This window comes from Castor canadensis, chromosome 13 (assembly GCF_047511655.1).
Source record: "Castor canadensis chromosome 13, mCasCan1.hap1v2, whole genome shotgun sequence".
Classification (NCBI taxonomy): domain Eukaryota; kingdom Metazoa; phylum Chordata; class Mammalia; order Rodentia; family Castoridae; genus Castor; species Castor canadensis.
The window spans coordinates 125662007-125673411 of NC_133398.1; the positions used below are offsets into that span (position 1 = coordinate 125662007).

The following is an 11405-nucleotide window of genomic DNA, read 5'->3' on the forward strand; positions in this document are numbered from 1 at the left end:
TGAAGGAATACTATTTATGTATTGACAAAGGACACTCAAGCTGCCATATTGGATCTAAAGTTGAAGAGTTTGCATCATCTGATGTCACGTAAGACCTTAGACATTTTGCTACTTCCTTTGGTGGTGGACAGGGATATCTTCTGTACCATTCTGCGAACATGAACACTTTGGGACCAGAGAAAGCCCTGTAAGGAGTATGGTGTCTGGGTTAAATTGCAAAGGCTGCAAGCTTCCAAGAGCTGTGCCATCTCCTCCATCACCTGCTCTCTCTGAGAAGGACAGCTCTCTTATTCTCGACGTCATCACCAGGACTCTCCAGGATCCTGAGGAATATAACATTAGGTCACAACAGGGTGAGTTGGGCAGAGCCAAGTGACAACCCTGGGCTCTTATGGTTAGGACAGAAACCCCTGAATGAGCAGACACTGTCCATCTGTGATGAAGGGCACCAGGTAGCCTTGGTCAGAATGTCTGTTGAGACAATGACTTACAAGGGGAACTTTAATGTTCCTTTCGTCTGCTTCAGGACTTCTCTTTTTCCTGATGAAATCAGGAGAAGAGGAGGCACCACCCCTTAAGAGATTCTCTCGACTGGGAAGGCAGAATAACTACCAGGGATCCTTAATGGGAAAGCCACCCAGAACTTTAGGTCATTGGAGAATGAAAGAATTTCAGAGTCTACATGTTATTCAAAAGGGTTATTGGTTTCCCTCTACCACTCCATCTGGCTGTAAGCTCCCTGGTTATAGGGAATGTACCAGTATTTGTTGGCATTGACTCCTCAGTACAGGGTCTGATGTAGCAGGAAGTCAATCAGGATCAGAATGAATGAACAGGAAACCATCATCTCCTGCCTCCAGCCCCTCCCACTCAACATTTCATGCCATCTCCCTGGGAGGAACAAAGGAGTGAACGCTTACAAAGGAGGAGCTGGAGCCAGCTCTGAATGCCACAGATTGTAAAGGGCTGGAGGGAGCCTTCTGCCCCATGCCTACCACCTTCTAGTGGAATTGGAATTTATCATCCTCATTATAGGACATCAAATCCATTTGTAGGACCATTTGGAGTCCTGGGACTCCATAGCTTTCGGTGATAATAGGATAAAAATGGAAGAAACCTTGTAGAGCCCCTTCCTGACAGGGAGATCAAACTGTCATGGCCTGTGGTTACTGAGGACGGTTTACCTGAGTTAAACAAGTAAGCGAGTTAAACACTACTCTAGCGCATGGTGGCAGGATGCCCATATGTGAGAATGAGCGACACAAGAAACGCGATCAACTCAACATCACCGGTTTTAGTGTGGTATTAGTTTCCTTTTGGATTGACTGACATTTCTTAAGCATAAGTCAATTTTTGAGAGAAAACTTCTGGATGTTGACTGGTTATATCACGTGTTATGGTATTTAATTTTTAATACAAAATTATTAGGTTTTAAGTGTTATCCATGTTTTATAAGTGAATAAAGCTAAGGTTCAGAGAGGATATAGTCCAAATTTTATACCTACAAAAACCAAGGCTAGAGATTGCCACTTTTAGACGGCAGTTTAGTGGGTAATAAATTATATCGAGGGATCCTGAAAATGTTTCCTTCCATTGGATTTTCACTTTTCATTGACTTTTGTCATCTCTCTGTTTTATTAGTGTATAATATTTGTACAGAGGGAGACATTGTGACATTTATATATGTACTTATATCTTAGTTAGATTTACCCCCTCCATCATTCTCCCGCCTTCCCTCCTCTCCTCCTAGAACAATTTCCACAGGTGTCATTCTTCTATTTTCATATGTGAATACAAAACACATCCACCATCTTCACCCTCATTCACCCTTTCATTGTGCCTGCTCCTCTCCAACTAGTACCCACCCTCAGAAAAGACCTATTTTACCCTCCTGGCCTTTTTTGTTGAAGTGTATATTGATAGTCCTAGGGGGGTTTGCCTTGGCATTTCAGACATGTATATATCATGTTTTAATCAGATTAAGCCCCCTGTGACTTAACTGTTTCTCCGCCACCATGCTTCCCTATTATTCAGCTTATGGTAGATTGTGTCATGTCTTATTCAGATGTAGGTGGTGGTTCAATATTTTTCATTCTCTAACATTTTATTCCCCTCTCCTGCCTCCCACAGTCCCCTCAGACAGATGTACTAATACAATGTTGTTCTCTTTCTTACTTCATATATTTCCATTGACTTTTAAAAAAATGCAGGTATGGCTGTATCATAGAAAAGTTTCAAATGGAATTTTTGGAATTTCCTATAATTTGGGTTATATATTTTATGATTCCCAACAAAACATTTTTTAAAAAACTTTTTGGGAGTACCAGGGTTGAACTCAGGGCCTCACGCTTGTTAGGCAGGTCTCTTTCACTCGGATTATACCCTCAGTCTTTTTTTTTTTTGCTTTAGTTATTTTTCAGGTGGAGTCTTGTGTTTTTGCCTGGGGCTGGCCTCAGACTGCCATTCTCCTACCTATTTCTCTCACATAGCCGAAATCAAAGGCTTATTTACTTGGTTAGTACATATTTATTTACTTAGTCTTGCTAACTTTATGCCCAGGCTGGCCTTGAACCACAATTCTCCTTATCTCTGGCTCTCAAGTAGCTAGGATTATAGGCATGAGCTGTGCCTGGCCACAAAAATTCTTATTTATTAACTCTCTTCTCCACCTTAGTCATAATAATAATAAGAAGAAGAAGAAGAAGAAGAAAAATAACAATAAATTTTCACTCTTTCTATGATCCAACAGGAAAATTAAAAAAAAAAATAGAAACGAGAGTTCAGACATGTTACCAGTTTTCTTTTATGAATTGTGAAAATGGTATAGCAATGGCGAAAACCAGTCTGGTAGTTCCTCAAAAAGTTATGATACCATTTCCCCTCCTGTGTTTGCACCTAAGAGAGAAGCAAATGGATGTTGATGCAAAGCCAGGTGCCCGAATATTCCAACCTCGTTACTCAGAACACCCCCAACAACTGTGGATGCTGTCAAATGTCCACAGAAGAACGGATACCTGCCCCATGGTGTTGGACTACACCATGGACCAGTTTTAGCCATAAAAACAAATGCAGTACGGATACATGCTACATTGTGGATGAATGTTAAAAGCATTGTGCTAAATAAGTAAAGAGACACAGATAATTATCTGCTTTAGGATTCTGTTCCTATGCCATGTGTAGAACACACAAACCCATAGAGACAGGAATTGTGGAAATGGAGGTGAGGGGAATTGGAGATACATGTGAATAATAAATACAGAGTTCCTTTTTAAATGATGAAAATGTGCTAGAATTAGTAGAAATTGACGTGTAACACAGTGTTGAAATACTCAGGGATGATAAATTTTTTATGAGGCATATCTCAGTAAAAAATCCTACATAAAAAAATAAAACCCCACGTGGTTGCAAAAACCAATCCTGGTGTCATTATGATTAATGCTAGAAGACTCAGGTGCAGGTACCCCTGCCATGGGGCTGTTCCAAGAAGGGGCAACTCCATCTGTGAGCAAACAGGCACGCTTGGAAATTAAAGTGTTACTGGAAAAGATTCCTGCTGTGGTGCTGGTGATGCTTACTGTGGAATAAAAGCACTGAGGTGCCAGGCACAGTTAGGAGCATTTCACAAGCACATCTCCTGTCATTTTTATAACAACCCAGGACAGTGGTTCTCATGCTTCAGTGTGTATCAGAACCACCCGGATGGCTCAGAGAACTCAGATTGCCTAACTGCATCCCTCAAGTTTCTGATTCAGTAGGTCAGGAACAGTGTTCCAGAATTTGCTTTCCTATTGGGTTCCCGAAGGCACATATGGTACTCGTTGATGGCAGAACCATTGCTGTAGGAGGTGAGTGGTCTTACGTGACCTGTTTTACAGGTGAGGGTGTCACTTGCAGTGGGGTGTGCAGAGTCAAGGGTAATGTCAGGCACCTTTCCAATATGTGGAAATAATTTTAATACAAGTCAGGCCAGCAGGGTGTAGAAATGGAAGCTGAGCTTTTGGGCCTTTTCTCTGTTCTCTTCATCTGGCCCCCATCACTTGCTTGGCAAACTCAACTGTGGGACCCCAAAGGCACCAGGAGCAGTGTATCATGATTCATGAGGTCATAGGAGATAAAGACCCAAGACTCCCCAAGAACAAAATCTCCATTTTGATGAGGATGCCTGCTCATCCTGTGTAACACTGGAAGGATGAAAAGATAGGTGAGTTACTGTTTAAGAAAGCTACTCAGTGACATTTGGTTAAAGGATAGCAAGGAAGGCATTGTTCATGACTGTAGGGGTAGGTATAGGACCACTGCAGTGGGGTCCTGCCGTGAGAGAAGGAGATAGGGCTCAACTCTAAATACAGCATGGCCAAGTGGGAATTCATAGCCAAGGAGCAGAGTGGGGGTCAGTGGATGGAAAGCCATTAAGAAGACACATCAGGGTAAGTGGGATTGCAGCTAAACAGACCTAACAGGATTCTTGCAGAAGAGAGACCAGGGTGATCAGACATCAGTCATTTGTGTGCACAGCTGGGGCTAGCAGAAGAGTCAGAGGTTGATGGTCAAGCTGGGCTGGGCTAGGGCCTCACCCCTTTCTACTCCAGGAGTCGGCATTGTCTGTGCCTCCTGGGTGTGTCCTTCCGTGAGAATTTCTAGGAGACAAAAGCCCTTCTCCTTCCCTGGGATCCATTCATTGTCATATTTTAAAATCTAAATCTGATGAGAACGTCTCATTGAAATTATCAAGTATTAAAAAAATGAGGTTTATTCATTCACCAATTCAAAATATAGAGATCACAAAAAGGGAATAAAACCACATCATGAAGACTTAATGGTTTGCTCTACGATCCCCTCAAAAACAAACCCAGGCCACAGAACATTAGGTACATAGGTGAAAGTGTCTCAGTGAAACCCAATATTTTGCATAACTACTAATGCTAAGAAAAAGATCAGACTACTGAAAAATAAAATGAGAAAAGCTGACGAGGCATTTTATTCACAAAATATTATACACTGCTGGTATTACCTTATGAAAAGAAATAAAGACAACTGATGATTGTCTAAAACAAAAACAAAAACAACAAACCCATAGGGCTGTTGGAGTAGTTCAAGTGGTAGAGTGCCTGAGCAAGCATGAGGCCCTGAGTTCAAACCCAAGTGCCGCCAAAAAAATAAAATAAAATAAACTCAGGGAAATCTCAGAATAAATTTGGAATTCTGCTAAGCCAGTGATACCACTCTCCCATTTATGGATGTTTTTCTTGTGCCCTGTCTCTGCTCCCCACTTCCTCTTTCCTGTGGCTGCTGCCTCCATATCCTGGTGTCATGGTCCTCACATCAGAGCTGAGGCTGTGGTCCCAAGCACCCCTCTCCACTTTACCCTCCAATCTGTAGGATCCACTGGGGACCTGGCTTCTACTTTGCAGAGCTCATGCTGCATCTGAATAAGGAATGTGGTCTTTCTCCAGGGTCACTGCCAAGATGGCAGGTGCACTAACCCGGGAGAGGGCAGGTGGAGCACAGCTGCCATCAGAGGAAGCAGCCAACCCTTCTCATGCATTTTGTTTTCACAGGGTTCTCTGCTGAGATGTTTCCTTCTGCAGGAGGAGAGTCAGGTGGTGGCAGGAGGCCCAGGTCAGATCTGAGGAGGAGAAGCCCTGGCTTCCAGAGGCCCTTTATGGACCACAGACTGGGATGAGGGTGAGGACTGTGGGGTGGGGAATAGCACCCAAATCCCTGCTGCCTCCTGCACCTGGATGCTTGGCTACAATTTCACTCCAACACATCTGCCATGTTCTGTGCCCATGCTCTGTGAACGCAAAAGAGCTGTGGTTGACTACTGACGAATGGATCAAGAAAATGTGGTATTTATACACAATGGAATTTTATGCAGCCATGAAGAAGAACGAAATGTTATCATTCGCTGGTAAATGGATGGAATTGGAGAACATCATTCTGAGTGAGGTTAGCCTGGCCCAAAAGACCAAAAATCGTATGTTCTCCCTCATATGTGGACATTAGATCAAGGGCAGACACAACAAGGGGATTGGACTTTGATCACATGATAAAAGCGAGAGCACACAAGGGAGGGGTGAGGATAGGTAAGACGCCTAAAAAACTAGCTAGCATTTGTTGCCCTTAACGCAGAGAAACTAAAGCAGATAGTTTAAAGCAACTGAGGCCAATAGGAAAAGGGAACCAGGTACTAGAGAAAAGGTGAGATCAAGAGGAATTAACCTAGAAGGTAACACCCACGCACAGGAAATCAATGTGAGTCAATGCCCTGTATAGCTATCCTTATCTCAACCAGCAAAAACCCTTGTTCCTTCCTATTATTGCTTATACTCTCTCTTCAACAAAATTAGAGATAAGGGCAAAATAGTTTCTGCCGGGTATTGAGGGGGTGGGGGGGAGATGGAGGGGGCGGGGGCAGGGGGGAGAAATGACCCAAGCGTTGTATGCACATATGAATTAAAAAAAAAAAAGCTGTGGTTGTTTCACATTGAACTTGGAAGGCTGAACCTCAGAGGAGCCGTCAGGCAGCTAAATGTGGATGGATACAGCATCACTGCTAAGACTCACTGTGAGGGTACTTTGTTGATCCAAACCGTCCAGTATGGCTTCCTTCCTTCATCTGTCAGGGGCTCCCTGCTCACCTCCTCCCAGTGCACTGTGCAAGTGTGTCACCTCCCTCCCAGGATAGGTTGGGCCTATTCTCAGCGAGTGCCTGGAGTCCCAGAGCCTGGAGTCACCTACCCAGTTGCTGACCCAGCCAATCATGGCAAAGGCAGGTGGAGGGGAGGAGCCAGGCAGGTCAGGGACTGGGACTTTATAGCCTGAGTCAGGTGCAGACCGGCGAGACCCTTGGACCTCCATGACCTCTGAAGAGCAGAGTCTGTTGGAGTTCATCTGTGCAGCTGCAGCCACCCCAGGTAAGTGCCCAGAGAGCATGGCCAAAAAACCATTAAGAACAGAGATGGAGGCATGGAGCCCTGCAGGGATGCAATGGAGGTCCCAGGAAGGAGGACACTGAGGCTCTGAGTCCATTTGGAGGACTTGTGCAGGGTCCCAGTCTTGGTCTGGCCAGAAGGAAGAGGTCAGCTGACCCACTACGTGGGGCTGCCATGCTCAGCCTTCCCTGTGACAGAAACCAGCATTCTCTTGCCCATCACCTTCAGGTAAAATAGGGCTTCAACTGGCCAGGGCAGAGGAGAGGAGCAGGTGGCATATCCTAGCCATGCCAGTCCTAGAGTGCTGCATGGGTGACCTGACGCTATACCCCTAGGAGCTGCCTGCTGCTTCCAGACAGTGACACTGGTGGCTCTGGCATCCAGGGACATGACCACAAGACCCACAACCTGGTTGGCAGTGAATAGAGACGTTAGATGGACTGTTCCCTGTGTGGGACAGAGGGACTAGTGGGTGCTGTCCTTCCCAGTTTCTCTAGGGAAGTCATTCCAGAAAGGTTTCATTTAAGCCTGGGAGGTTCCAAGACGTAGTTCACGTCCAGCTCTAATTTAACTAAGATGAAAGGATCAAGTGATCTTCCAGCTTGGGGGGTTCCCATTGCCCTTACCTTAGCAGTGATTTTGCTTAGCTGGCCACAGTACCATTGGTACAAAACCAGGTCCAACTATGTCTTTATTTCTTCACCATTGCTTTAAGCTTCTGAAGCCCACGATCCATTCATACTGTACTTATATCCTAAATTATCACTGCATCCACTGTTTCAACTCCTAGCGCTCTGGATAGGCTGGTCTTCATTTTGTTGGCTTGATCGAATACAACCACCTGGCTGTTTTAATCCAACCATGACCCTAGCCTTTTGCACGGCCTTTGAGGAAATACTTGGATTCCTGTGGTGTGGTGGTCTTAATTTCTCAGGTGGGACTCAGAAGGCTGAAATGGAAGCATTGGTCTCATAAGGCCCTCATTTCTTCTCCCTCTCTAGGTCGTGAAACATGAATCCTTTTCTCTTCCTCGCCATTCCTTGCTTAGGAATGGCCTTGGCTGGTTCAGCACTTAATCACACTTTGGATGCACAATGGAGACAGTGGAAGAGAGAACACAACAAAACCCACAGCTTGGTTGCTCACATCGCTAGTGTCCAGAGGGACTCCAGAGAGAATGGTCCTTGCTGTTCAGACTTCATAGTCAGGGAGAGGCTTCTAGAAGCCAGGTAATCCAGTGCACCTGTTGTGAGCACAATATGGGCAAACATCCCTGTTGTCTCTAGACATTGTTGGCTGTTACAAGTTCAAAGCTACCCCTGGCCATGACGTCGCTTTATCTCTGTTAGCAGGTCCACTTGCTGAGTCTGGGTTGGGGTTTTTTTGGAGACAGGCTCTCAGTATTTAGCCCAGGCTAGTCTTAAATTAATTGCCTACCTCAGGCTCCCTAGTGCTGGGATCTTGGGCATGTTCCAACATGCGCCAACAGATTGGCTTTTAAGTAGAAAGAGCGCTCATCACTTTTATATACTTCTAGCATAAAGAACTGCTTAGAGGAAGAGTATGGGAGAGAATTTGAAAATGATTGAGCTACACAATGAGGAGCACAGGCAAGGGAAACACGGCTTCACCATGGGGATGAAGCCTTTGGGGACCTGGTGAGTGTGGCGTGCATTGTGTCATCTGTGCTTCCTCTCTTTGGTTTTTTTTTTTTTTTTTTACAAAATGACCTCTTGTTTTTCAATATTTTATTTACTTTTGCTTGAAGACCAGTAAAGAATTCAGGAAAATGATGAATGGCTTTATAAAGCAGACGCACAGAAAGAGGAAAGTGTTCCAGAAACCTCTGCCCAATGAAGTCCCCGTATACATGGACTGGAGAGAGGAAGGCTATGTGACTCCTGTGAAGAATCAGGTAAGGTGGTCCTTCCACCGCCACTAGGAAAGCCAAGAAGGAACTAAGCTTCTCCCCTTTGCTGTCTGTGGAGCTATTAGTTCACGAATTTATAAAGACTATTCACCTGTGTGAATTGCTGTCAAAATCGTGCTGTTTGTTTCGTGGATGACAGACTTTCATCCCCTTTTCAGCATCAGTGTGGGTCTTGTTGGGCGTTTAGTGCAACTGGGGCCCTTGAAGGACAGATGTTCTGGAAAACTGGCCAACTGGTGTCACTGAGTGAGCAGAACCTAGTAGGCTATTCTCAGAGTCAAGGCAATTATGGCTGCCGTGGTGGCTGGATGGGTGATGCCTTCCAGTACGTCAAGGACAATGGAGGCCTGAATTCTGAGCGATTCTATCCATATGAAGCCAGGGTAAGTGGATTTTCTTCCATTCTCATTTCCCCCTTAGCGTTGGGACGGGGGACGCCCTCAGTGACAAGGCAGCTTCTTCAGAATTCCCACGTTAGATGGTAGAACCATCTCCCGAACCTTCAGTGCTGTTGCCATGAAACTGGCTCTGCACAGTCTCCTGATGACATGGTTTCCATACAGCTGTTCTTGCTGTGTCTACCATGAGAATGTGCAAACATTTCACATAGGATACAAATTTCTCTACTGTGACAGCTTCTGTGGACAGGAAGACCTTTGGGTTCTCATTGAAGGTTAGTCGGCCAATGCTCAGATTCAAATCTATCGGTAGAATTTGAATTCTACCAATTATAAAACCATTGATTGGAAACGCTTAGCTCAAAAGTGCTGAGTGCTGTGGGGGAGCCCATGTTCCCAGGAGGTGGGTGGCAGTGATAAGTCTTTTCCTCTTGTCAAAGGTCAGATGCTGCAGGTACAAACCTGAGCATTCTGCTGCTTATGATATCAGCTGTGTGCAAATCCCAGAGAGCGAGGACGTCCTTACGAAGGCCGTGGACCCATCTCTGTTGCTATTGATGCGAGCCACATTTCCTTTCAATTTTATAGGGGAGGCAAGCATATTTTCTTCCTGAAATTCCTTCAGAACCACTGCTGCACTCCATGGCAGATCAGCTTGGTGACTGATGTCATTGACATATGAAATTTGATGTAAATACTTGGGTGCATGAATTTATGTTCTGCACAACATATAGGGCTGGATGTGTTGTCACCTGTCATTACTTTAAGCATATCCCCATGCGTTTGAGTACTTTGTTATTTTTAATAAATAGTAATTTCTTTTATCCTACAACTTCATTTACTTACATTTTGTCCAATTGTTGTCTCTTTAAGGTGTTTGTCTTTGCTACCTTATTTTGGTAATTAACTCTCAAGGGAACCTCTTGATTCAAGTCATTTGGTGTCTTGGGCTTTTTCCATAGACTGACATCTTTTAAGTGGAATCACAAGATTTCAGAGTGGTCTTCCGTGTATCTGGGGAAGTTTTTTTTCTTTTTGTTAACAAAAGGATTTATGCTGGTTTGTGTTTATGTTAATTTTAGGTGACATCCTAAGTCCAAAGCCTGGATAATTATGGAACCTCTTGAGAAGTCTTACTTGGAGTTAAGTGTCATTTCAGTGAAATCACAAATGCCTTCTTTCTTGTTGGTGACAACAGGACACTGCCAGGTTGTCTGGAGCCTCTCACCTCAGCTTTGGTTTGGTTTTCTAGGCATTTATTACAAGCCAGATTGTAGCAGCACTGACCTGGACCACGCCGTTCTGGTCATTGGCTATGGTTTCGATGGAGCAGAGAAGGCTAACAGAAAATACTGGCGGATCAAGAACAGGTAGAAATTGCCAACAATATTTCTACAGCAAAACCAAAAGGGTATTCTTGTTTGCAGTCATATTGGACTCAGGATCCAGGGTCCTTTAGGTCACTTGGGTTGAACACAAAACTATTAATGTGATTAGACCATCAAGCTTCCTGGAGCTATTGCTGTGGTATTTGGAGCTCTACTTTTTTGACATTTTTCTGAAATTCTGAAAAATTTCTTCTGTAACAGAAGTGGCTGGAAAGACATCTTATCCCTTCTCTTATTTTTTATAATCCTGTTTAAGGTGATGGTTTACACTCAGGGGTAGATGTTATGTGTGTGTTTAGAGTCAAAAATTTAGAAATGGAGAAAAGAAGTACTCCTCCTGATTCCTTCTGCTATGTCTGTGGTCTTTGGCATACTATTTAGATCAGGAGTTTCTCTTATGAAACCCAATGTGCTTTAGCCTTCCTATTACATGGAGAACTTCCTCTTCTTTCAGCTGGGGTAAGAGATGGGGCATGAATGGCTATACAAAAATGGCCAGAGATAAGAACAACCACTGTGGAACTGCCTCAGCTGCCAGCTACCTCACCGTGTGAGCTGCTGGTTGGTGACAAGGAAGGACTCAATGGTGACAGCATGCCCAGAGGAGGGACGTCGTCGTCAACCTGATGAGCATCTACTGTGTGGGATCCAACACTTGAATCACTGAAGACACCGGTCGTGATGAGAATTCAGTGACACATTCACTCTAGCAGAATATTACTTCTACTATAATTACTGCTGGTAAAAGTTGTGT

General features: G+C 44.3%; 1 pseudogene; it reads left to right on the forward strand.

Moving 5' to 3' along the window:
* The first annotated feature begins 7946 nt into the window (after nt 1-7946).
* Nucleotides 7947-11205, forward strand: LOC109683412 (procathepsin L-like; annotated as a pseudogene).
* The last annotated feature ends 200 nt before the right edge of the window (nt 11206-11405 follow it).